This window comes from Magnolia sinica, chromosome 6 (assembly GCF_029962835.1).
Source record: "Magnolia sinica isolate HGM2019 chromosome 6, MsV1, whole genome shotgun sequence".
Lineage (NCBI taxonomy): Eukaryota > Viridiplantae > Streptophyta > Magnoliopsida > Magnoliales > Magnoliaceae > Magnolia > Magnolia sinica.
This window is the reverse complement of record NC_080578.1, coordinates 48,235,102-48,259,746: the sequence shown is the minus strand read 5'-3', so window position 1 is coordinate 48,259,746 and position 24,645 is coordinate 48,235,102. Positions and strand designations below refer to the sequence as shown.

The window sequence follows — 24,645 nt, the reverse complement described above, 5'->3', positions numbered from 1 at the left end:
ATGAAAGGAAGAGGAAAGTGATCCTTCCTTGTGACCAGGTTCAGTTTACGGTAATTAATACAAACTTGCCAACCCGTAGTCATGCGAGTCGGCACTAACTCATTATCCTCATTCTTTTTCACCATAATTCCAGACTTTTTAGGAACAACTTGAACTGGACTGACCCATGTGCTATCTGAAATGGGGTAAATGATACTAACATCTAACAATTTTAGCACCTCAGCCCGAACGACCTCTTTCATGTTAGAGTTAAGCCTCCTTTGCATTTCACGCGATGTTTTTACATTTTTTTTAAGATGAATACGATGCATACACACCGTGGGACTTATTCCCTTTATGTCCGCTATTGTCCACCCAATAGCTGCCTTATGTTCTCTAAGAACATTAAGCAACTTACCCTCCTGTTCTTTATCAAGGTTAGCAGCTATGATGACAGGCAGGGTTTCAGAAGGTCCTAAAAATGCATACTTGAGAGTTTCAGGTAATTGTTTAAGGTCGACTTCGGGTGGTTTCTCAATAGACGGGACCAGTTTAGACTCAGAAGGTGGAAGAGGTTCTACTCCAGCTTTCCATTTTGTTGTATTCATTTCTGGATTAGAGTTAAGCAATGCATTGACTTCTTGGATAGAACTTTCTATGTCAAAATCTACGCCAAAATGTGTTAAACAAGTCTCAAGAACGTCATCGGAAGATTCAAGGAAAGAGTCATGCACTAGACTCTCAATCATGTTCACTTCAAATATATCATCCGAGTCTGACATTTGTTGTCCAGCATTGAAAACATTGAGCTTGATCTTCATGTTACCAAAGGACAACTTCATAACTCCAGTCCTGCAATTTATGATTGCATTGGATGTGGCCAAGAATGGACGTCCTAAGATAACCGGGATTTGACTTGTAGGATTCTGGACAGGCTGAGTATCTAGAACGATGAAATCTACTGGAAAATAAAACTTGTCAACCTGGATTAGCACATCCTCAATAACACCAAGGGGCACCTTGATAGATCTATCAGCTAGTTGGAGTGTTATTTTGGTTGATTTCAGCTCACCAAGTCCTAGCTGCTCATACACAGAATATGGTAACAAATTGACGCTCGCCCCTAAATCAAGCAATGCCTTCTCAATCTTATGATCTCCTATGACGCAAGAAATGGTAGGAGCTCCTGGATCCCTAAATTTAGGAGGGGTGTTGTGTTGAATCATGGAGCTGAGTTGCTCCGCAAAGAAGACCTTCTTATGAACATTCATCTTACGCTTTTGAGTGCATAAATCTTTAAGAAACTTAGCGTAAGCAGGAACTTGCTTGATAGCATTAAGTAACGGAATGTTGATTTGCACTTGCTTAAACATGTCCAATATCTCATTAAAGTTGTTTCCTTTCTTAACCGGTGCCAGACTTTGAGGAAAAGGTGCTTTAGGCACATAAGATGGCACATGAGTGGTTCGTGGAGAGTCAGAGTGTTGTTGGACTTTGGATACACTAGTATGTCTCTCCATTTCATTTTGATCTTCCGCATTGGACTTTGATTCTTCCCTAGGCATCTCTACTTTGTTCTCGATCTGTTTACCGAACCTAAGGGTAATGATTGATTTGGCTTGCTCATGATATTGTTCTTGGTTTAAATTAGAGCCAATCTCATACTGTCCTTTTGGATTTACCACAGGTTGACTAGGGAACTTGCCTTTCTCTCTCTCACTCAATGTGACAGCAAGTTGACCCAACTGTACTTTTAGCTTAGCAATGGATTGCGCATTTGCATGTAAACTCTGCTGGTTAGCTAGTAAAGTATGTTTGGTGTCTTTTTGAAATTGAAGTGAACTCTGCATAAAAAGATTGAGTGTATCCTCGGGAGGTGGTTTCTTAGATTGTGGAGGCACTTGTTAACACTGTGAGAACTGCTGAGGTTGTTGACTGCCAACTTGGGAGTAAGGTTACATAGGAGGATTTCCAGATGGTCCTCCTTGTTGTGGTCCTTTTGCCCAAGAGAAATTTGGATGTCTAGCCCATCCTGGATTGTAGGTGTTTGAGTAAGGATCATTCTCAGTTCTCCGAAAGGTGTTCATAGCATGTACTTGTTCAGAGAGAAATTTTGGAAATGCTGAACTAGATGGACAAGACTGCATAGGATGGGCGAGACTAGAACATATGGCACATGACTTGACTTGAGTTGTTTGTGGAGGTCCATTGTTTAACATTAAAGCATCCACTTTCTTTGTCAGGCTATCAATTTTGGCATAAAGATCTGGCGTGACTCCTACCTCATATATACCCCCTTTCTTCAGTGGTTGAGGACTTCTTTCACCTCTATTTGAATAGTCCCATTGCTGGGAGTTTTCACACAAAGTTTCAAAGAAATTCCAAGCTTCGACATCACTTTTGGTCATGAATGACCCTCCACTGGTGGCGTCAACCATGCGACGGTTTTGAGGTGTCAGACCGTCATAGAAGTATTAAACTTGTTGCCACTTTTCAAAACCATGGTGTGGACATTTAAGAAGTAAATCCTTCCATCTTTCCCAACATTCATGAAAGTGCTCACCCTCTTTTTGTGTGAAATTCGTAATTTCTCTACGGAGAGCATTAGTTTTGTGAACCGGGAAGAACTTGTTTAAGAACTTCTTAGACAGTTGGTCCCATGTAGTGATAGACCCAACTCCTAGAGAATTCAACCATGCTTTCGCCTTATGCTTCAAAGAAAAAGGAAAGAGGCGCAAACGGATCGAATCGTCTGAAAAGTTTTGGAACTTAAAGGTGGAGCAAATGTCTAAGAATTCTTTCACATGATGATATGGATCCTCCTTATCTAAACCATAAAAGGAGGGCAACAATTGTATGACCCCAGGTTTAAGTTCAAAGTGTGCTGCCATGGTGGCAGGCAACACTATACATGAAGGCACATTGAATTGGACAGAAGCTGAATAATCTCTAAGAGCTTTAGTTCCATTCTCTTCTGCCATTTCAAATAGGATATTTCTAAATCTTCTACGAAAGGTTCTTTCTATTTCAGGATCAAAAGGTGCTAGTTCTATGTTCAGAGATCTACGTCCTAGCATAAACTATGTTATCAATATAAGAAAGAAAACTAAACTAAGATGCAACCTAAGATGAATAAGACTAAAAGAAAAAGTTATGAATTCCTAAAAACAAGAGAAAGCTATGTAAACGAGAATTGGAAGGAAGAATTCGAAAAAGGAGATGATGAATGTCTGAAGATTTGAGAGCTCCTCCTCTTGAAGACAATCTTATTTAGCAGCTTCCTTCCTCAATTCCGGTAGACATAACAGAAATAAATTGAATTTCCTAAAATAATGCTAGAAAAATCCTAAGCAACGGTTAATTTCTAAAAAAGAAAGTTTCCAATCTTAGAAATAAAAAGCTAAGTTAGTTTCTAAAAAGGGAAAAAATTTCTAAAACTAGAAAATAGAAAGTTACTTGAAAGAAGAATCAGAATCTAAAATTAGAAAATAGGAAATTTCTAAAAAAGAAAGCCTAGAAATAGAAAATTTCTAAAAAAAAATAAAACCCTAATTCTAAAAATAGAAATTAGAAAAAAATAGAAAATTTGGAAAGAGATTACCAAATTAGTAGTTTATGTCAGGTCCCTACAAAACAGGAAATAGGTTAGTTTCTAAAAAAAAAAATTAACCTAAAGTTAGTAAAAAAAACCTAAGACTATGAATTATGATAAGAGAGAATCCTAAAACCAATTGGACCGAAACAGTCCCTGGCAACGGCGCCAAAAACTTGATGTTTTATTTAAACCAACCTGATTTAAATGATTTTAAACTCGTAAGTATACGACTCAGATGTAGATATGGTACGTATTACGAGATCGTTCCCACAAGGACTGGTTGTCACAATTCAAAATTAAAGACTCTTCTTAACTAATCCAACAAATATTTGAGATAGTAATTGAGTAAACTAAACAAAAATCAATGGAAAAATCACCGAGAGCAATAAGGAAAATTCAATCAAGGAGAAGACTAGGACTTTCGAATCCACCCCTAATTATCGTAAACCTTGTTCTACCTGTTGATTCACCCTAATTCAGATTGATATCAAAATAAATAAAGCGCACTCTATGTCCTTGGTCGGGCACACAGAATGTATAATTCGTTAAAACATATGGATCATATCTTTCCATCCATGGTCAGGCATGGAGAGATGTAAATTCTTGTTTCTTCCTCTATAGGAACCTGTTTATGGTCAGACACAAGCACCTAGAATAAGATCTCAAACAACATCCACATCTAGACTTTGGTTAAGCTCATAGAATGGATAAGTACAGAAATTTCAGTTAAACACAGTGGAGAAAGAAACAAACCGATCAAATTCAGATGAAATCAACACATACAAGAGTCATTCAAATTAGGGGCTTCATCTCAGCCCTAGTTAAAGATTAGCAACTCATGGAATCAACTGGAAAGAAGGAAAAATATAGATGATAAAAGAAAAACATCCTTCCAATCTCTCCCTTCTTTCTTCCTCTCTATCTCTTGCTTCTCCAAGCTGAAAAAATCTCTAAAACTTGGATGATCCGGCTCTTGAATTTCCTCTTTTTTTTTTCTTTTGCTTTCTTCTCTTCTTTCTTCCCTTTCTCTTCTCTGGATCTTTCCTCCCCCCTACTCCAAACGAGCCCTTTTTTTCTCTTATAGGTGCTGGAAGGACGGTGGAAACGCTGTCGCAGCAACAGCCGCGTGCGGACTCCCTTTCGCTGCCGAGTTCAGATGTAAAACAACCCTCCTTTTCCTCGCTCAGTTTCCTAGTAAATACCGTCCCTTAGGACGTTTTCGAGTTCTCTACATGATGGACGGCTTGGATTGATCATACGAGCCGTAGAGGTGGGCCACAACCGCCCGGAAAAGTCAGACAGTGTCCGGGCGAGCGAAAACAGGGGCCCTGCAAATTTTTTCACGCTGTTCTGATGGTGGGGCCCACTTCGTTGTTATTTTGATAAATCCAATCCGTCCATTGGATGCAGGACGAATTTTTGACCGCATATGGATGGTTTTGGATTTGCGTGGACGCGGTCCATTGTAGTAATCATGCTGTAATCATTCTGGATCTCGCAGGGTAGTCCGCTTGTGACTTCTGTAGTGCACACGTGTGCTTGATTTGTTAACAGATATCAGCTTAGGTTTGATCCTTTCGATCCCCTCTACATGATGGACGGATCGGATCGTCCCCTTGAGCTATGATGGCGACCCACCAGCGTCCGCAAAAATTGGATTCCGGACGTCATGTACGCGGCAGAAACGGAAACATCCATTTTTAGGAAGAAAGTCGGGTCAGCGCTGCTGACCGACTTGGTTAATACGGTGCACGGACAGTGCACATGTGCACTATGCACATGTCACACAAGGCGGGGTCCACTCAAATGTTTCTTTCAAAATCTAATCCGACCATCTGTTTTGTCTCCTCATTTAATGGGTTGAGACCAAATTTGATGCATATCCAGAGACCAGGTGGGCCCCACTTAAGGAATTAAAGGGCTGATCTGACCGTTGGGCCACTTCCCAAGATATGAAACGGTTGAAATTTTATGTGTACGGTTTATTTATGCCCCCCATCCCATGTATGAAGTTTTGAGTCAATCGGATGGCAGAAACCATGTGATCTTGCATTCTAGACCATTTTCGGGCCTTTTTAATGTGAACGGCTTGATTTCCTCGGGTCCCTGGCATGTAAATTCTTCAGTCTTAGTTCTCTGGAGTGCGTCCCTTGCTCTGGTGACTTCGGAGTGTCAAATTCATGCTAGTAGTACTCTTTTTCCATCAACGCTCCTGATTTCATCCTGCAACAAAAATATAATTAAAATGCTCCGTTAAACATTATCATGTACGTAAAATCAGGTAATAATTGGGGTCTGATATGTAATATTCGACCCTCATCAGGACTCACAGAGCTTAGTGACGCCACTCCAGCAGCTAGCTGGAGTGAGGTACACCAGCCGTCCCACCCACGGACGGTGTGGGATACAATACATGCATCAGTGGGTCCCACGTGGGGCCCACCATAACATTTACTTGCCATCCACTCTGCCGGTAAGGTCACATAGACCTGGATGAATAGGAAAAACAAATTTCATATGATCCAAAATGTCTGACAACCCAAAAGGGTTCCAATGGTAGACTTTAAATCCTCACCGTTTCCTGCTGTGTGGGCCACCTGAGCTCCACATGTGGCTGATATTTGGGGGGCCTACTGTCTTAAAGGGGTCCTGACAAATGTACGGTGTTGATTAACAACACACATCATGGTGGGGCCGACGCTTGGGACCCCTGCCCACCGCCTACGCAGCTGCAGGACGCTGCTGTAGCATCCGTGCAGCAGCAGCGCCTGCTGTATATATTGTTTTTTTATAAAAAAAACTATCTTTCTGAGGTTTTTCACATGTGGGGCCCGCATCAACAAAATCCACCCCACCCATTGGTTTTTACTATTCAAGACAGGCCAAGCGAGCCTAATATAGAGCATGTTTCGGGGTACATAAACATTAGGTGCGTTTTAACGGTAAAGCCACCATTTGCTATGCTATGGGCCGCCAAAACATCGGATTGGCTCCATTTTTCGACTCAACGCCTAAGATGAGCTAGGGAAAGGGATGGATGGCTTGGATTAGAAACATACACCAAGGTGGGGCCTATATGAGCAGTCCACCAAAATTTTGAATCAAACTGATATTTCTGTTTTCCTTTCACGTAGATGGTGTGGGCACACACATGTGTTAAGGTGGGCCCTGCTCAGGTGGGCCACTAAATGCACGGATAGTGTGGATACAACACATATATGAAGTGGGCCCCACCTTCAAATGGCTTGGCTAAAATACATGCTTCATGGTGGGGTCCTTCCGGGTGGGCCACATGGCCACATCATCACATGAAAAGAATGAAAAAGTGAGGGGGAGAGAGAGAGTGGGACACGTGTGATGGAAGGCTCCGCCACTATGAGCCCTCTCTTGTAAGAAATCATACATCAAGTGAGTCCCATTACACGTGGGCCCATCAAACTGAAAATTAACGGTGGGGATCCTTTCTTCACCTAGTGTAAGGTCTAGATGACCCTATCCATACATGGAAAATAAACATCATGATGGGGTCCATAGAGAATGGCCCCATCATGGAATGATCATAAGGATCAAGATGGGCCATCGCCCACATCTTAGGGTCCAAAGTGAGATTCATACCATCGATTGGTAGGCCTCACTTGGCCCATCATAAAAACATGAAAACTAGTATATAGAAGCACCCACCATTCGATCTTCTTGGTCTGTTGGAAAGTCGATCTCATTGTGTCTCACTTTGATGGTGGAAGATGAGAAATAAATGGTTAGGATGATGAATTTTTGGGATGGAAAGTGGGCCACCAAAATCACTTTTCTCTCTTAAAATGCATGGGCGTGCACTTCTCTTGCTAGCTTGGGAAATGTGATGAGAAAAGAGAGAGAGGGTTGTAAGGAGATAGAGATGGGTGATGGATGTGAGGTGATGGTGTACTTGACTTGAGAGTTGACTTGGTGGTTGCTTGACTTGTGGAGAAATAAAGCATGGGTTGTATGTACTTGACATGAGGTGATTTATTGATTAATTAATGGGACATGTTGTAGAGATTCTCTTAGAATAACAAACGCGCGGCATTTTCTTTGAAATAAATGCCGGCTCACATCTCTTAGCTAGGGTATCAGATCAGTGCGTGAGACGCGGCATCAGAACGGCGGCGACGGTGCGGTCGTAATGGTACAAGTCTCGGATTAAGCCAACTCAATTCTATAGGATACGGCTTATGGTCGTGCGTAAGCATCGATTATATGTTGTAGGTTGCCGAAATTCGACGGGAAGGATCGTGGCAGTCGATGGAACAGTACGAACTAAGATACGGGTCTTACATCGTGAATGACCAGATGGGAAACTGAAGTTTTTTACTAGCATCAGGTCGCCATAGATGGCCCTGGGTGAAAATTTCTAAACCCTCTTGGTACCATAGGATGCCCCAATGTCTAGACCGAGTGGATACATAAATGCTCGAGTGCTGAATACCAATAGGCCACGTCTCCCACTGTGTCATGTTTGGTTGGGGGGATGTTGCCTTACTCGCCTGAGGAAGTAGGCAATGTTAAGCTGAGTCTGACTAGCTTAAGGAATGAGTCCGCTATTGATGAGCCGGGTAGGCATTGATATACCACTGGCAAGCGGATAGTGAGGTCTCTTCCACTTACCTAGTTGTGCGCTCGGATAGGGTGGCAGCTAGCGTAAAGTGTAATAGATCGCGGTGATTTTCCTAGAGTTGTACGGTATGGATATGTGGACTTATCAAGCAGGAGTTGTATACTCACATTTTATTTATTTATTCATTCATTCATTTATTCACTATCCACTCAGGCTGGTGGTGTGCAAATAATTTGTTATGTACCTTTGCAATGGCCAGGATTTTGGTTGGGGCGAGCGACTAACCTGAGTCAGGAACCTACCACATTGAGTCTGGCTATCCAAATTTAGGTATGGGACTGGTTTGGATGGAAGTCTCTTGTGATAGACCCCATAGCCTGCAATACTATGTATTATCATCCCGACTTCACTCTAGCTTGGTCATTTCATTCGCACCACATACTGCATTGCATCTGCGGCATTTAATATTTTGGGTCGCCATATTTCTGCATTTATATGGCCTAGATACGGCTGACAGTATTCGTGGACTTTATGGGATTTGTATATTGCATTGCATCCTCAGTATATGATATTTGGTTTACTATGTCTTTGCATTACATAGCTGATCTACATTGCTTCCTCAGTATATGATATTGGCTTATTATATTTTTACATCGCATAGCCTGGATAAGGCTGATGGTATTTATGGACTTACCAGCATGTTTCCGCATTACTCTGATATTGTGAGATTTATAGACTTGCCAGTATTTCTGCTTACTCTGATATTTGAATACTTGGCACTTCTTGTGCACACACTTACACCACCCTCTAAGCTTTCTATAAGCTTATGCATGATAGATGCATGCAGGTGGCATTAGGTTGTAGCAGCATTGAACTTGGAGCGTGCAGCTGACTTCTGGAGTTTTGATTTCGATATATGTATTTCCCTTTCAGCACTGTATTCAAATGTTTATATTAGTGGATATGTGATGATGATGTTACCTTTGTGATTTGGGTAAACTTGTGGTTATGCTTATTACGAGTTAAATGTATGTTGAAAAATCCTCCTTGTAGGATCCTAGGATCGAAATTTGGCGTATGGACATTGGGAGTCAAGAATGGGGTACTATGGAGGCTGTCGGCACCGAATTCGGCGATCGAAAATTTTGTGAGGCCAGTTTCTGAGTTTGGGGCGTGACACCTTAAAAGTCTCTCTTGTTCTTCTCTAATAACTGTGGAGGCAATTCCTCTGCTTAACCATTTTTCAATTATAATAGGGCTACTTTTATATCTTCTGTAGTTAGTTGTATTAGTTGTAGTTGTAGGGGAAGGGGTAGAGAAAGTCTTTGTATTTGAGTAAAAAATGGCTCAAAATAAATCCCAGACTTCCTGATGAGCTTTGCTACATGGTGTAGCGTCTCCTCCCTAACAAGTCAAACGTAATTTCAACCGATTTATTTTATTTACAAATTCTTTTCCACACAACTTACATTGTAACTTTATCTTTCTGTCTTGAGAGTGGATTTGGGCTTTATAATCTCAAATATCTGCCAATGAATCATCTTTCGATGATATATCTATAGATGTTTATTTTGAAGAAAAATATTTGGTTAGGTTAAGGTAATATAAATAATTAATATGAAGATGAATAAGTGCAATCAACCAACCATATGAGCTTTAAGCAACATTAACTAATTTAAAAGTATAAATGAAAAGAGAAAAATATTCATCCACCAATCAAATATTACAATTTAAGTCCACAAAAAAACTATCAAAATTCTGTTGTAACTCATAAGCAAATGCAAGAGATATAGAAGGCAGTGTCTTATCCTACAACCTCTTTCATGCAATTGTTGCAGGTACTATCTCATCTTACTTGTCACTCTACTCTTCATTGAACTCCTCATCAATAGAGTTCTCTTTCCCCTAGATCAGATGCAGCCAATCATGTGTACAAATGATCATTTCAACTGATTCTGGTGTAAGTGAGCTTCGATACTTGTTCATGACCTTACTCCCCGTACTAAAAGAGAATCTGATGCTATGGTTAAAATTGGAATTGATAATGTCACGTGCCATTAACAAGAGCACATATATTGTGAATCACGATATTTCAACTTCCACTAGTCTAAAACATCAAATTCTTTGCCTTTGTACTTTACAAGTGGCACCTTGAGATGGTGGTTAAGTTCTGATTACGTTTTATGCGTTTGATTCTCAACCTGTACCAGGAAAGACATGAAATCATCGATTGTGTTTCATTGTTCATCAATAGTAGAACTAGATCCACTTCAGGAGTACATAGGTCTGCGGCTGCAGTATTGTCTTTTGTGGCGCCCAAAGTTTGTACATAGAAATTGTACAAATCATCAACTGCATCACGAATCTTATCGACCTCAGTGGCACTCTTCTCACCATACAATTTATTAAAGATGAATATAACCATGAATATGTTATATTGAGGATCAAGAATGATTGTAACAGTCATTACCAGACTGCACTTACACTAATACTTATCAAACTTTAACTGCATACCTATTATCATTAATTGCAAAAAGTCGAGTCCACTACAGCTTCTATGCAAAACATCTTTTACCATCCAAAGTTTTGGTAGAAATATATTTGTTGTTGGATACTTGCTTCCTGAACATTTCTTCATTGTTTAATAACAAACTGAAAGGAACTTGTGAACTGATTTAACTCTTGACTAATCATCATCAGAAGGCAACTAAAGATACGCACTATCACACTCCGCATAGTGAGAGAATACATCTCTGAAAGCTATCGTTGAATCCAACATTTCAAAAGTTGAATTCCAACGAGTCGTGACATCCAGCTTCATTGTTCTCTAAGATGATAAATTCAGCTATTTCATGATCTCATTGCATGTATATAATCATGAAGGTGACCTCCGTATGTACTTTACACTCTTTCTTATGTTCTCGATCATTGGCTCAATTGTTTTAAGGCCATCTTGTATAATTAAGTTTAAGATGTGGGCACGACACCTAACATGAAATATCTTTTCTCCAAAATACAAGTCATCGATGGCTCTAAACTAGTTCCGTAAATTCGTTATCACACTATCATTTGCAGAGGCATTGTCTAAAGTTATTGAGAAGATTTTCTTCTCAATGCTCCATTTCACAAGACATTTGTAGATGCAGTCTGAAATCATCAATCTAGTGCGAGGAGGCGCATGATAACGAAAATTTAGGATTCTTTTGCAGAGCCTCCATTCAGCATCAACTTAGTGGGCAGTTAGTGACATATGTCCCTTTCATTGATTGGATGTCGTTCATAAATCTAATGTCAAGATAATTCAAGAAATCGATTTTAACTATCCTTTTAACTTGGTCTTCTCGCTTGTATACATTTTCATGCATATTCTCTTTACTGTTGTACGGAAGACCTTCTCGTATATGGGGTTACGGCCTTTGGCTAATTTGACAAAAGAAAGATTCTCTATCATTTGAAATGGTCTTTCATTAACAATAATAAATATGGCTATCAACTTATTCACATGGTCTCTGTTATACTTATCAATGTACAATGTACCTTTTGACGAACCCGCTAAAGATTTGGTAAATGAAAGTGTTTTTTACCTTGAGGTCTGACCTTTCACTTTTTTATGACACTTCAAAATGTGTTTCTTTAGAGTTGTGGTCTACCCATCTACTTGTAGAGCTGGGCATCGGTCCAGATTGGATCTGATTGGGTATAACTCGATCCGATCCAAAATTTCTATGGCTTGATCCGAACTTGATTCGATTTAGGACCAAGTTTGGTTCACCTGACTTGGACCGATCCGATGTATGGTTGGCCTGACTCGAACCAAGTCCAACTTGGTCAGGGAGACTGAGTCGGATCGAGTTGGGTAAGATTCGGATCATTTGAATTTAATTCAACTGTTTCATGTGATGTGGTCTACTTCAGCCTTCTATATATTGTATTTTTGTGCTCAAGGCCTAAAATGATATGTCAAAATGGATGAATGACTTAGATAAAACATATACATTAAGGTGGGCCTCACATGACTCTAAAAAATGGTATATGTGCTTTTACTAGACGTAATACAATGTTGACGTGCACTGTACAAAAGTGCAGTGTCGTCCTTTTCACCCAAGCACGTGACTTGCTGTATATAAGTTATGTGGGTTTGATATTGGGGTATATGTTATATCCAAACCGTCCATCCATTTGGTGAGCTCGTCTTAAGGCATGAGACGAAAAATAAGACAAATCTAACTATCGTGGGGACCACATGAATCGTTTAACGGTGAAAATCATTCTCTGCTACTATTTGTGGTGTGGTCCAGATGATCTTTGAATATTGTTTATTTATTGGATAATGCTCTATAATAATATCTAAAAATATATGAACGGTGTAGATATATAATAATGATTCCCCTCTTTTATGAGTTATGTTTAATTACGATGAAGTGTAAATTTTGAGGATGAAATTTTTATTAGGAGGGGAGAGCTGTAAGGCTCGTATCCTAGTCCATATTGTTCCTTAGACTTCTGCGATTCCCCCTGTCAAATTCTAGCAACCCACGACCTATAATCGGCGTTTATGCATGACTCTAAGTCACATCCTGTACATCTATGCCGACTCGACTCAAAACTTATATCTTAATAACCGCGTTGTTGCTGCGGTTCCAACGCCGCATCTCGCGTGCCGATGCGATACCCAGGCCAGGAGTTGTGGGCCTGCATATATTTCGAAGAAACACTGCGCGTTGTGAATTCTAAGAGAATCTTTATTATCCATCACATCAATCAATTAAAGTACAACCCATCACTCACCCATACCTCTCTCACAAACTAATCGAAGCAACCCATGCTTAGCCCATTCCTCTCATCACAAAAGTCAATGAAACCCATGCTTTCCATGTCATATCTCTTACACACCACTCCTCTCTCTCTCATTTCTCACTCCATTCTCAGCAATTCCTAAGAGGGTGGACATCTAAGCTTTCCAAGGAGAGAGAGTTTTATGTGTGGCTCACTTCCTACCTCCATATCTCCCATCCTAGCCCTTCAATCATTATTATCTTCCATCAAAGAGAGAGCTTAGGAGCTTAGCATTCCAAGGAGCCAAGAAGGAGAGAAATCGGTGGGTGTTCATGGCGCTAGATCTTGGTTGTGATTTAGGGTCCACATGATTTTTGGGGGCCATCTTAATGTATGCATGTCCATGGAGGAGCTCATAGTGGTGAAGCTCCTCCCATCTCCGCCGTTTCTTCCTCTCTCTCTCTCTCTCCATCGATTTCATTTTTTTTTATGGTGATGATGAGGTAGTGTGGCCTACCTGGATGGACCCCACCATGAAGTATGTATTTATTCAAGCCATCCACCTAGTGAGCCACCTTGCTGCCCGATTTGGGGCCTGCGTGACCGGTCGGTCACACAGGCCCGAATGAAGGGGAAAACACAAATATTAGTTTGATCCTAAACTGAGGTGGGCTGCACATGTGAACCCACCTTGATGCATGTGCGGATCCATACTGTCCAGACCGTGGACGGTGGGTCCCACGCAGCTGTATAGCTGACGTAATGTCATTGCAAGTTCTGGGGGTCTGATCATATGATATGTGTCATATCCATAATCGTTCGTCCGTTTTTGGACGTGTGGGGCCCACCCCACACATGCTGCACATGTGGGATGGGACCCACCTTGATATATGTATTTCATCCTAGCCGTCCATCCATTTTCAGGATAGTGGGCCCACTGTAGTGTTGTCAACAAGTTTTGTAGGCCCTGATCATGAGGTATGTTTTATATCCAAACTGTTGATCCGTGTGGGACCCACATGTGATGCATATGTTTTATATCCACACCGTCCAGTGGTCTGGAGGGTGGGGAGCACCATGATATATCTGTTTTATATCCAGGCAGTCGTCCAGGGGCCTGGATAGCAGCCTGATCATGATGCGTGTGTTAAATCCATACCGTTTGTCCATTTTGTTGGTGGGCCACACGTATGGACCCCACCATGAGGTATGGGTTTTATCCAAGCCGTTCCACTACGGGACTCCACTGTGATGTACCTGTTGTATCTAAATCGTCCATTTGTGGATTGATTATGAGGTATGTGTTACATTCCACCGTCCATCTATGGGGACCCCAGCAGCTATATAGCTGCTGGATTGACGTCGGCAAGCTTTGAGGGTCCCACATGAGTTATGCGTTTTATCCCATCAGCTATACAACTGCTGGATTAACGCCAACAAGTTCTGTGGGTCCCACAGGATCATGTATTTTATCAACCCGTCCATCTGTTTTACATCTAAACCGTCCATCTACTGGACGAGCAGCCCATGGTTACTATATTGTCGTCAGCAAAGTTCTATGGGTTTCATCCATACCATCCATCTGTACGGACCCCACATGATGTATGGGTTTTAACTATGCAGTCCATCAGCTGGACTGGCCCACCAGCTATATAGCTGCTGCTCTGACGTCAGCAGTTCTGTGGGCCCTAACCATGAGGTTTGTGTTTTAATCCAGACCATCCATCTCCTAGCTATATAGCTGCTGGATTGAACGTTTATCAGGTGGATCACATTGCAAAAAATCATTGGAGGATGATCATCTACCATTGAAACCCGTTTGGGGTTCCAGAATTTTTGGATCAATATGGAAATTGTTTTCCTCTTAATTCAGATCTTTGTGACCTTATGAACTGATTGGAAAATAAATGTTTTGGTGGGCCTGTGAATTGTTAACGGTGAAAATCATTATCTCCACTGCTATTTGTGGTATGGTCCAGATAATCTTCCAATGTGATTCATTTTTTTGGGTAATGCTCTAAAATAATCCCTAAATATAGATGAATGGTGCAGATGGTCCAGTTAGGACAGTGGGCCCATTTGATGTATATGAGGCACATTGTTGAGGTCCATGTGATGCGGCCCACTTGATGTATATGATGCCCATTGTTGAGGCCCATGTGATGTGGCCCACTTGATGTATATGATACCCATTGTTAAGGCCCATGTGATGCGGCCCACTTAACGTATATGAGGCCCATGAGATGTGGCCCATGGTGATGTATATTAGGCCTGTGTGAGAGGCCCATTGTGATGTAAATTAGACTCGTGCGAGAGGCCCATTGTGATGTAAATTAGACTCGTGCGAGAGGCCCATTGTGATGTATATATTGGCCCATGTGTCGTGGCCCTTTGTGATTGTATGAGGCCCATTGAGATTGTATGTGGCCTATTGTGATTGTATGAGGCCCATTGAGATTATATGTAGCCCATTGTGATTGTATGAGGCCCATTAAGATTGTATGTGGCCCATTGTGATTGTATGAGGCCCATTGTGATTGTATGAGGCCCTTTCCCCATTGTAAGTTAGATTCTATGGCGGGCCGTGCTCTAGGTGCAATGGTGGTTAAATGTCCACGTTGCAAACCTCCCTAGAGCCCATTATCAAGCCCATTTCCATCTTCTCTTATTGGGCTATCCCAAACTATTGAGCCCACCTTGATGTTAGTGATACCCTTTGGGCTACCCCAAACCGTTGGGCCCCCATTGATGATGGTGCCTTACACCATGCCTTGTAGAATTACCCACACCTTGGAACCCACCTTGATATATGTGTTTTGTGCCACGCCATCCATCTGTTGGCCGGACGTGTGGGGCCCACCTTGAGGTATGTGTTGCACACACCGTCTCTCCATGGGACTCCACCGCGATGTATGTGCTTTATCCATCCTGTTCGTTCAAATGGGCTGGATGTGGGCCCATCATGATGTACATGTTTTATCTGCATTGTCCATAAGACGTGGGCCCAACATGATGTACATGTTGTATCTACTCCGTCCAGCCACGTGAGATGTGGGGCCACCGTTATATGTGTTGTATATTCACACCATCCAGGTCGTGGGGCCCATGTTGACGTATGTATTGTATATCAACACCGTCCATCTGGATGGGCTGTGTGGGGTCGACTGTGATATATGGGTCTTATTCACACCATCCATAGGTTGGGATAGGTGGGGCCCACCTTCATGTATGTATTCTATATCTGCACCATCCATTTGTTGGGGACGATGGGACTCCTGATGCATGTATTCTAGATCCAGCCGTCCATCTGTTGTTGGACATGGACCTTACCTTGATGTATATCTACACCGTCCATGGGACGTGGGGTCCACCATGATATTTATTATATTTAGGCCTATCTTGTAGGCCCACCTCGAGGTATATGATGTGCATGTGGCCCATCTATTTTGATGGATTATGGGTCGCCCCATGAGGCCCAATGTGATGTATTTATGGCCCATTAATGAGGCCCAAAGCGATATATTTATGGCCCATGAGTGAGGCTCGATATGATGTATATGTGGCCCTTGAGTGAGGCCCATTGTGATGTATATTGGGCTCTTGTGTGAGGCCCATTATGTTGTATGTGAGGCCCTTATGAGGCCATGGGCCCCACTATATGTTTGGCCCTATGAGGGCCACTCCTTGGGAGCAATGTTAGTTGAATGTCCACATTAAGGGCAATGATGGTTAAATGTCCACATTGTGACCTTCCCTTAGGCCTCCCATCCTTGATATGAGGAGAGTACATCATTATTATATAACATGCTTAGTATAGCTCCACGATCCATGCCCATGCATATCATATGTATGTTTGATATGAGGAATGATTGATCATAGCACATGCCATTGTGTTGGTTTACTATGGGACTCCTTGTGAAACGGAGTTGGCCCACATGAGTGCGCGATACGCGCATGTTTGATGCATGACTGGATGGTATGACTAATGCATTTCACATTTTGTGATATGACCACTATATGCCCTAGCGACATCAGGGCCGTAGCCTCCATAGGCATATCGTGGATGACCAGATGGGACACCAAAATCTTTTTCTACATGGGGTGCCATAGATGTCCCTGAGTGAAAGTTCCTAAACCCTCTTGGTACTAGAGGACGCTCTAACGTCTAGACCGAGTGGATATATATGAGCACATGAGATCCGTATATCAATAGGCCGGGTCTCCTACTGCGTCGTGATCAGTTAGGAGGGGGTGTGGCCTTACCTGCTTGAGGGAGTAGGCAATGTTAGGCTAAGTCTGACCAGCTCATAAATGAGTCCGCTATCGACGAGCCGAGCCGATATTGGTAGGTGGATAGTGAGGTCTCTTCCACTTACCCAGTTGTGCGCTTGATGGGGCGGCATATTGTGTAGAGTGTACTAGACCCTGGTGATGATCTCAGAGATGTATGGTACTGATATATGGACTTATTGAGTAGGAGTTGCATAATCAGTATTTTACTCATTCATTTATTCATTCACTATCCACTCGGGTTGGTGGTGTGCAACTAATTGTTATGTGTACCTTCGCAATGGCCAGGATTTCAGTTGGGGTGTGCGACTCACCTTAAATCAGGAATTTACCACATTGAGTCTGGCTATCCAAATTTAGGTATGCGACTGGTTTGGATAGAAGTCCCTTGTGATGGACCCCACAGCTTGCAATACTACGTACTATCATCCCGACTTCACACTCCAGCTTGGTCATTTTATTTACATTGCATCCTCAACACATAACATTTGGTTTATTATGCTTCTGTTTTGCATAGCCTGAATAAGGTTGATGGTATTATGGACTCACTAGGATCTGCATATTGCATTACATTCGTGGCATATGACATTTAGGTCGCTATGTTTTTTGCATTTATATGGCCTAGATGAGACTGATGGTATTCGTGGCTCTTTAGAATTGCATATTGTATTGCATCCTCGGTATCTGATATTTGGCTCATTATGACTCCGCATTGTATAGCCGATCTGCATTGCATACTCTAATATTGAATGACTTATAGACTTGCCAGTATTTTCACTTATTCTAATATTTATGTGCTTGACACTTGTATTGTGCACACACTTACACCACCCTCTAAGCTTTTCATAAGCTTATGCACGATAGAGCTTGGAGCGTGCAGCGGACTTTTAGAGCTTCCGATATTATTATTGTATTTCCTTTTATACGTTGTACTTAAAAGTTTTAATATTAGTGGATATGTGATGATGGTGTTGCCTTTGTGATTTGGGTAAACTTTCGGTTATGCTACTTACGAAATGAATGTACATTGAAAAATCCTCCTTGTAGGATCCTAAGATCAGAATCTGGCGTATGGGCGCCAAGAGCCAAGAATGGGGTACTACGGAAGCTGTCAGCACCGGATTCGGCGATCAAAAATTTTGTGAGCCCAGTTTCTGAGTTTAGGGCGTGACAACACCTAAGCCAGGCCGAACAAACCACATCGAACCTGACCTCATCGCACCCTGTTCATAACCCCAAGTGTAGGGTCGCGATGTAATAATAATCTTGGTAAGACCGATGTCAAATCCATAAGGACTGAAACTTGTATGTTTCTGAAATTAACTAAAAGTAGAACTAGAAGAAGATGTGAAACTAATTCTGAAGTACTTGAGAGAGTAATTGTGAATAGAGTAATTAAAACTAAGAATTTAAAGGTGGGAACTAGGGTGTCAAGGATCCACTTATAGTGATCAGGGAACCCTCCTGCTTGATTCAAGAAATATAATTAAAATTGGAGTCCTATCCTATCCAATTGGACAATATATCAATAAAATCAAATCTGAACTTCCATTGACTTAATTCTCAATGAATGAGAACTATGACACCAAACCATGCCCAGGAGACAATGGCAAACAACATGATTTACCAAACCCATAATCTCAAAGCAGGAGAATTGTGAAGATTAGGAAGAATTCCATCACCTTACCATGCCTAAGGGATGATGGTGAACAACAGGACTTACTAATTTCACAATCTTAAATCAGGAAAAGAAGATACTTAAAGCTATTACAGATCTACTGTAATTTGAGTCACAATAAACCATTAAAAACAGAAAGTATTCCTTAAATATCAAATTAGAATCCATGGAGTTCAACATAAACATGAATTAAAGCAAGAGAAACATCCCATCACGCTACAAGCTTCACCTCTTAGCCTTAGTTAAGAGGTTTAGCCAACCATAAACATGATTGGACCAAAGTCTCTTAAGAAAAACATGAAAACCACTAAGGAAGAAGAAGAAAAACTCTTGACAACGACTTCTCCACCCTTTTGTTCCACTCTATAAATCCTATAAGATGCCTAAGAACATCCTAGAGAGTCTTATTTATACTTGTGAAACTCTAACTTTCGCACATAGTTGGAAAACTCTAGAAACCGCCTCAAATTTACGCAATTTGCTAAAATAGATTTCACTCTGTGTAGTTTCCCAAAATAGACTTCACTATGCACAATTTCATAAAATGACTCAAAGTTTTAAAATATGCTTTTTCAGGACGATTTCAGGATTCCTTTTCTTCATTTCAAATCTTTAATTCTTTTCATGCCTCACTTAGTTTTCTAGGATATTTGACATATGAATTCTTCAATCTTGATCTCCTAAGATCCATCCCTTGCCTTGGTGATTCTTGAGCATAAAATCTATGCTTTTAGCACCCTTTTCAATTTAAGCTCTTAAATTCACCTTACAACACAAACATGAGTAAAATAGAACATTAATCATTATCATGTTCATAAAACTAAGATATAAATGGGGGATAATATGCAATATTTGACCCTCAACACACCCAAGCCAGGCCACAATTAGCCCGGTCTCACCGCGCTCAAGCCAGGCTAGGCGCACCACATTGAACCCAACCACATCACACCCAAGCTAGGCCAGACGAGAAGCACCACAGGTCCACATGACCATAGTGAGCTCGGACACATGCCTGCACCGCACTCGAGCAAGCCCAGACGCACCACATCGAACCTAGACGGCTCCCGAGTCAGCTCAGACGTACCACAGCTGGCTCGGGCCGCTTCAGAGCTTACCCAAGCTTACCCGAGCCATCCCTTTAATGATTTGTTTAATTAAAACAATCAAAAAAATTAAAAACTACTTGAAATCAAGCCGGATTACTGCCAGAGCCGGGAGGAAGTGGAGAGAGAGAGAGAGAGAGAGAGAGAGAGAGAGAAAGAGAGAGGAGGAGCTCGAATGGGTGGCCGGACAGGTACTGCTGTGTGGTTGTGTCGGAGTAGGGATCTCGGATCGGGTTAGGTGTGGCAGCCAGCGGGTAGGGTTGGGTAGAGGGGAAGGTTTTTTTTTAAAATTTATATAGTACCCAATAACCAGATCGAGTCAGGTTTCGGATCGGGTCGAGTCCGACCAGATCGAGTTTCGGCACAAGTTAGGTCGAGTTACTGTGTAATTCGAACTCCACTCAGTCGGGTTTCAAATCATCCTAAGGCTACTCGATCCAAATCCGACTCTGCCATTTGATTCGGGTCGAGACAGGTTTGACTGAGTCGGACAAGTTGAGTCCACCAAGTCAAGTTGCCCCCCTCCCCAGCTCTATTGATTGTCATAGAAAACATGTTAATCCACTACACCTCTAAGTAGACTCAGGGCATTGGCTGTCCAATTATTTCAATGGTAGGGCCCGCTTGATGATTAGATTAGGCTAATTTTTTACCCAGGTGATCTTCTAGGTGTGGCCCACCTTTTGCATGGCTGGATATTTTTTACATGATTGACGCGATTGACGAGAGAGAGAGAGAGAGAGAGAGAGAGAGAGAGAGAGAGAGAGAGAGAGAGAGAGAGAGAGAGAGAGTAGGATGCGAAAGATCACATGTGGTGGTGCGCATGTGTTATCATTTCTCCCAAAAATTGAAAAGGCTATTGGTGGGGTTGGTTCCTGTACAACACTTGCTATAACATTTTGAATTTTCGCAGCTCGAATATATACTCGTGCCTGAGAATTTCAGTTTTAATAATGTAAAAATTGGATGCTTCAAAATCACACATTATTTTTTTAAAATTTATATCACATCTAGGTACATTCACGAAGGTAAACATTCACGAGAGTAAAATCAACTGTATTTATTATTAGAGTAAAAAGCGTCCGACTAATCTTCAAACGCCCTCTCAATGGATGCTTATTATATCATATTAAAGTAAACAACGAAAAATATATAAGCAAATAAATTTCAGTGCCATTCTTCTTCTTTATTCAAAAGTATCTTCCACAGAATGATTATCGTCTGTATCGTTAACCTGTTATTCACCTGCAACATCTGTATGGTTAGAGAGGGTCAATGTACTACTCATAGTGATGGTTATCCTTTAAGATTAACAGTAATTTAAGAGATTCATAAGAATAATGTGTGCTCAGATATGTCTCGTACTTCACCACTACGAGTGGTATTAGTATATGCAACTAATATATTTATGAATACATGCTTAACAAAGCGTGTGTGGTCCATCATATGTAGTGATCATCATATTGTGGAATATATTCATAGAAAACCCGGCTCGCCCCGCATTCTATATTACGGAGTTTCGTCGGCGTGTCCAACGCTACTGTGGATTTACGTGAACACCTCAAGACGACACAACACATGGATCGGATGAATTACGTGACATGATTTGTTCATGGAGCGACTATTTATGAATTACTTACATCGATTTGTGCACCACTACCCAAAATTCATGGAATTACAGATCGACCATGAGGGTCATTACCCAGAGCGTAGTACATCCACGAAAAATATATGAAGCACTATATATGAGGCCTATAACACATCACTTGCATCAATAGAGAAGTAAGTCGAATCATGAGGGTTCTAGAATTCCAAGACACATGCCCAATTTATAAAGAGAGGTAGTACAAGGCTAACCTAATAAATGAGAAAAGTAGTATTAAGCTATCTCAATAAAAGAGAAGAGTAACAAATAGGCTAACTCAACAAGAATAAAAGGAGATGAGTAAAAGGCCCACTTAATATAGAGTAGAAGTATGCGTCGCTCTTAAAATTGGTAAAGGGCAAGGCTTGTATCCATCACTGCACATAAATTCATAAAAATCATTCCTTAACCATAATTCCCAAAAGGATAAATGATTCATAACGGTCCATCAATCAATTGCATGAAAAATCATAGTAATATGAAAGTATGTAAAAATATATATATAAATCATATCAACTCAAATTATTATGAGCTTAAAGGAATCCCTCACCTTAGCCTTATATCTAAACCTTAGGTGGATCTTGATGTAGGAAAGCTTCTACATGAATCACGATATCGCTTGAACAAGAGGGAGAGACCATACATGTGGAGAAGGAAGAGGATGATGGGCGTCTAGGCTTCTTCTCTTTCTCTTTCTCTCTCCTCCTTGGACATTGGGAGGTGGTGTGTGATTAGAGAAAATTCTCCTACCAGGTGCCAAAATGAACTTGGTCTCAATTAACGGTCTACATTTAATGATCAGGGCCCAATTTGGGAGAACTGTGTAGTCAGGATAGACAAATGGTTAGACAAAAGTTGGTGGTTGATCAATGGTGTAAAAGGCATAAATTTAAAATTTCACCTTTTGCACTAAAAGAAAGGAATTGGAGTTAAGGCGATCATCATTCAACGGTGTAGGATCATATATCGGGGTCTAAATTTTGTATGATATTATAGTTATAAAAGGCCAAAGTGTGGTCAAAATTTGAGTTGCGATTGCTGGTGTAAAGTGGGTCAATTGGAAGCTCCAGATTTAGAGAGAGTTGGTAAGCCTAGAATGGATAACTTCGCGCCTAAGGAAAAAGGCTACCAAGGTAGGGTTCTCATATTTCACACTTGGTCTATATGATGAAAATCCAAGTTATTCATACGAAGGAAAATATCCTACTACGACTACTCACGAGCTTTCTTCACTCAATGGACACCAAAATCAACTGTTAAGGGACTGATTTGTCAATTGGGCCACTTTTACAATGATCTAAGGGCTGAAATTTGATGTGTATATTTAATTTATGATAAATAGGAATGATATAAAATTTTACAAGAAATGGATCACGGGAATCATGTAATCTAGAATTCAAGGGTATAGGTTAATGACATTAAGTATTTACGATTTTGCCATATTTTATTTCTCCAACTTCCACCGTCCGTCACATCGGACTACACCATCCAAATGTATTAAAATTGCATAGACATTCTTTATTTTTCATTCTCTTTCTATCTCTCATTTTGGGCCTTAATCGCTTATAGATGATCAAGATGCCTTTTTAATAGGCTATACCGCCCCAAGGTCATCAATGCTTTTATATACTAATAGAGAAATCAGCTAGTAGTTGTGGCAACCTTATGATATTCGAACTGAGTTGTTCATTCTGATATTTAGGTGGTTTGTTTGGCGGATCTAAATATGATGGGTTGTCAGATGACATGGTAAAAATAGAAAAACTTGATAATTAGTACTCTGATCATATATATAGGTGGTTATATGGTCCGTTTTGTAAACAGATGAACACAAGTAGATTTTTGGAGTGATTATGAGATAAAACATGTATACCGTTAGATTCAAGTGACTTGTTTACATGTGTAAGTTTCTCAGATTGTAGTTCTGATGGTGGGTTAAGCATATTCATAGGTGGTGAGCAAGATGAATGGATTAGAATGCAAATATCAAGTAGTTAGTTTACTATGATCGGGTTGTCCAAACTCAAAGTGGATGGTCAAATATCTTTACCTATCGGTGGATAGTTGACTGAACCGTTGGTTATAATGGACAAGTAGAAATACTTGGACATATGATGATCTTGTCTTAAAATCAACGATCGGATAGCTTGATCTATAGATGAAGATCATTCTCAATGATCAGATTCATGTTGGAGAATAGATGTAATGTTAGGATAGCTAAATTGGCATCGTACAGATGTACATACTAAGTTAAACTTCATGGTGACACTCCAAAACTTTCAATACTCGGGTATTAAAAAGTTTGGGGTGTTACACTTGCAGGATAAGCTTATTCTATCATTTTTTGTGTAGGCCCACCCATGATTTAGGGCCCATATTCACTCCGTCCTTAAGGTGCCAACCTTCAGTTCACCCTATATGCCTGGGGTGTCTACCGCGCTTTTAGATACCATCCAAACCATTCACAAGATGCATCACACTATGATGAATGAACGCCCTAAAAATCATGCCATTGCAAAACTCAGGTGGCCCATCCCCATGTGATTTTAGAGGTTTACGCATGATTTTACATAGTGTAGTCCATATGAGTTTAGATGGGCCGGATTTTGGCTCCAAGGAGAACACGAAGGGGCCAAATCTTAGGGCCTAGTACTTGTACTTTTTACCTGAGCTTAACATGTACCATAACTTCATTTTCATTTGTTAACCCATTATTGATGCCATTGACAGGAAGTGTAAGATTGTCTTGTGTGTTGCCCCCAATTTAGCTAGTTAGGGCCACTCATGTGATCGAGAGCTTGGATCGAAAGTACGTATGCCTATATGATTGCGCAGACATGCTAGAGTCTACTTAACTCAAAGGTATTGATTGAATTGGTTGGTACCCCTTGTCAAGACGGAAAGATTGGAGATTGGATCGAAACCCAAAGTCCTCTCAATCACTAACTAATTTAGAGGTGCAAGCCATACTTAGGTGAATTGAAC

The 24,645-nt window shown here is 40.9% G+C and overlaps 1 non-coding gene across 1 annotated transcript; it reads left to right on the top strand.

Moving 5' to 3' along the window:
- The first annotated feature begins 2,475 nt into the window (after positions 1–2,475).
- Positions 2,476–2,582, top strand: LOC131250475 (small nucleolar RNA R71). The gene has a single exon (XR_009173400.1). It is a non-coding gene; the product is annotated as a small nucleolar RNA R71 (small nucleolar RNA).
- Positions 2,583–24,645: the final 22,063 nt, after the last annotated feature.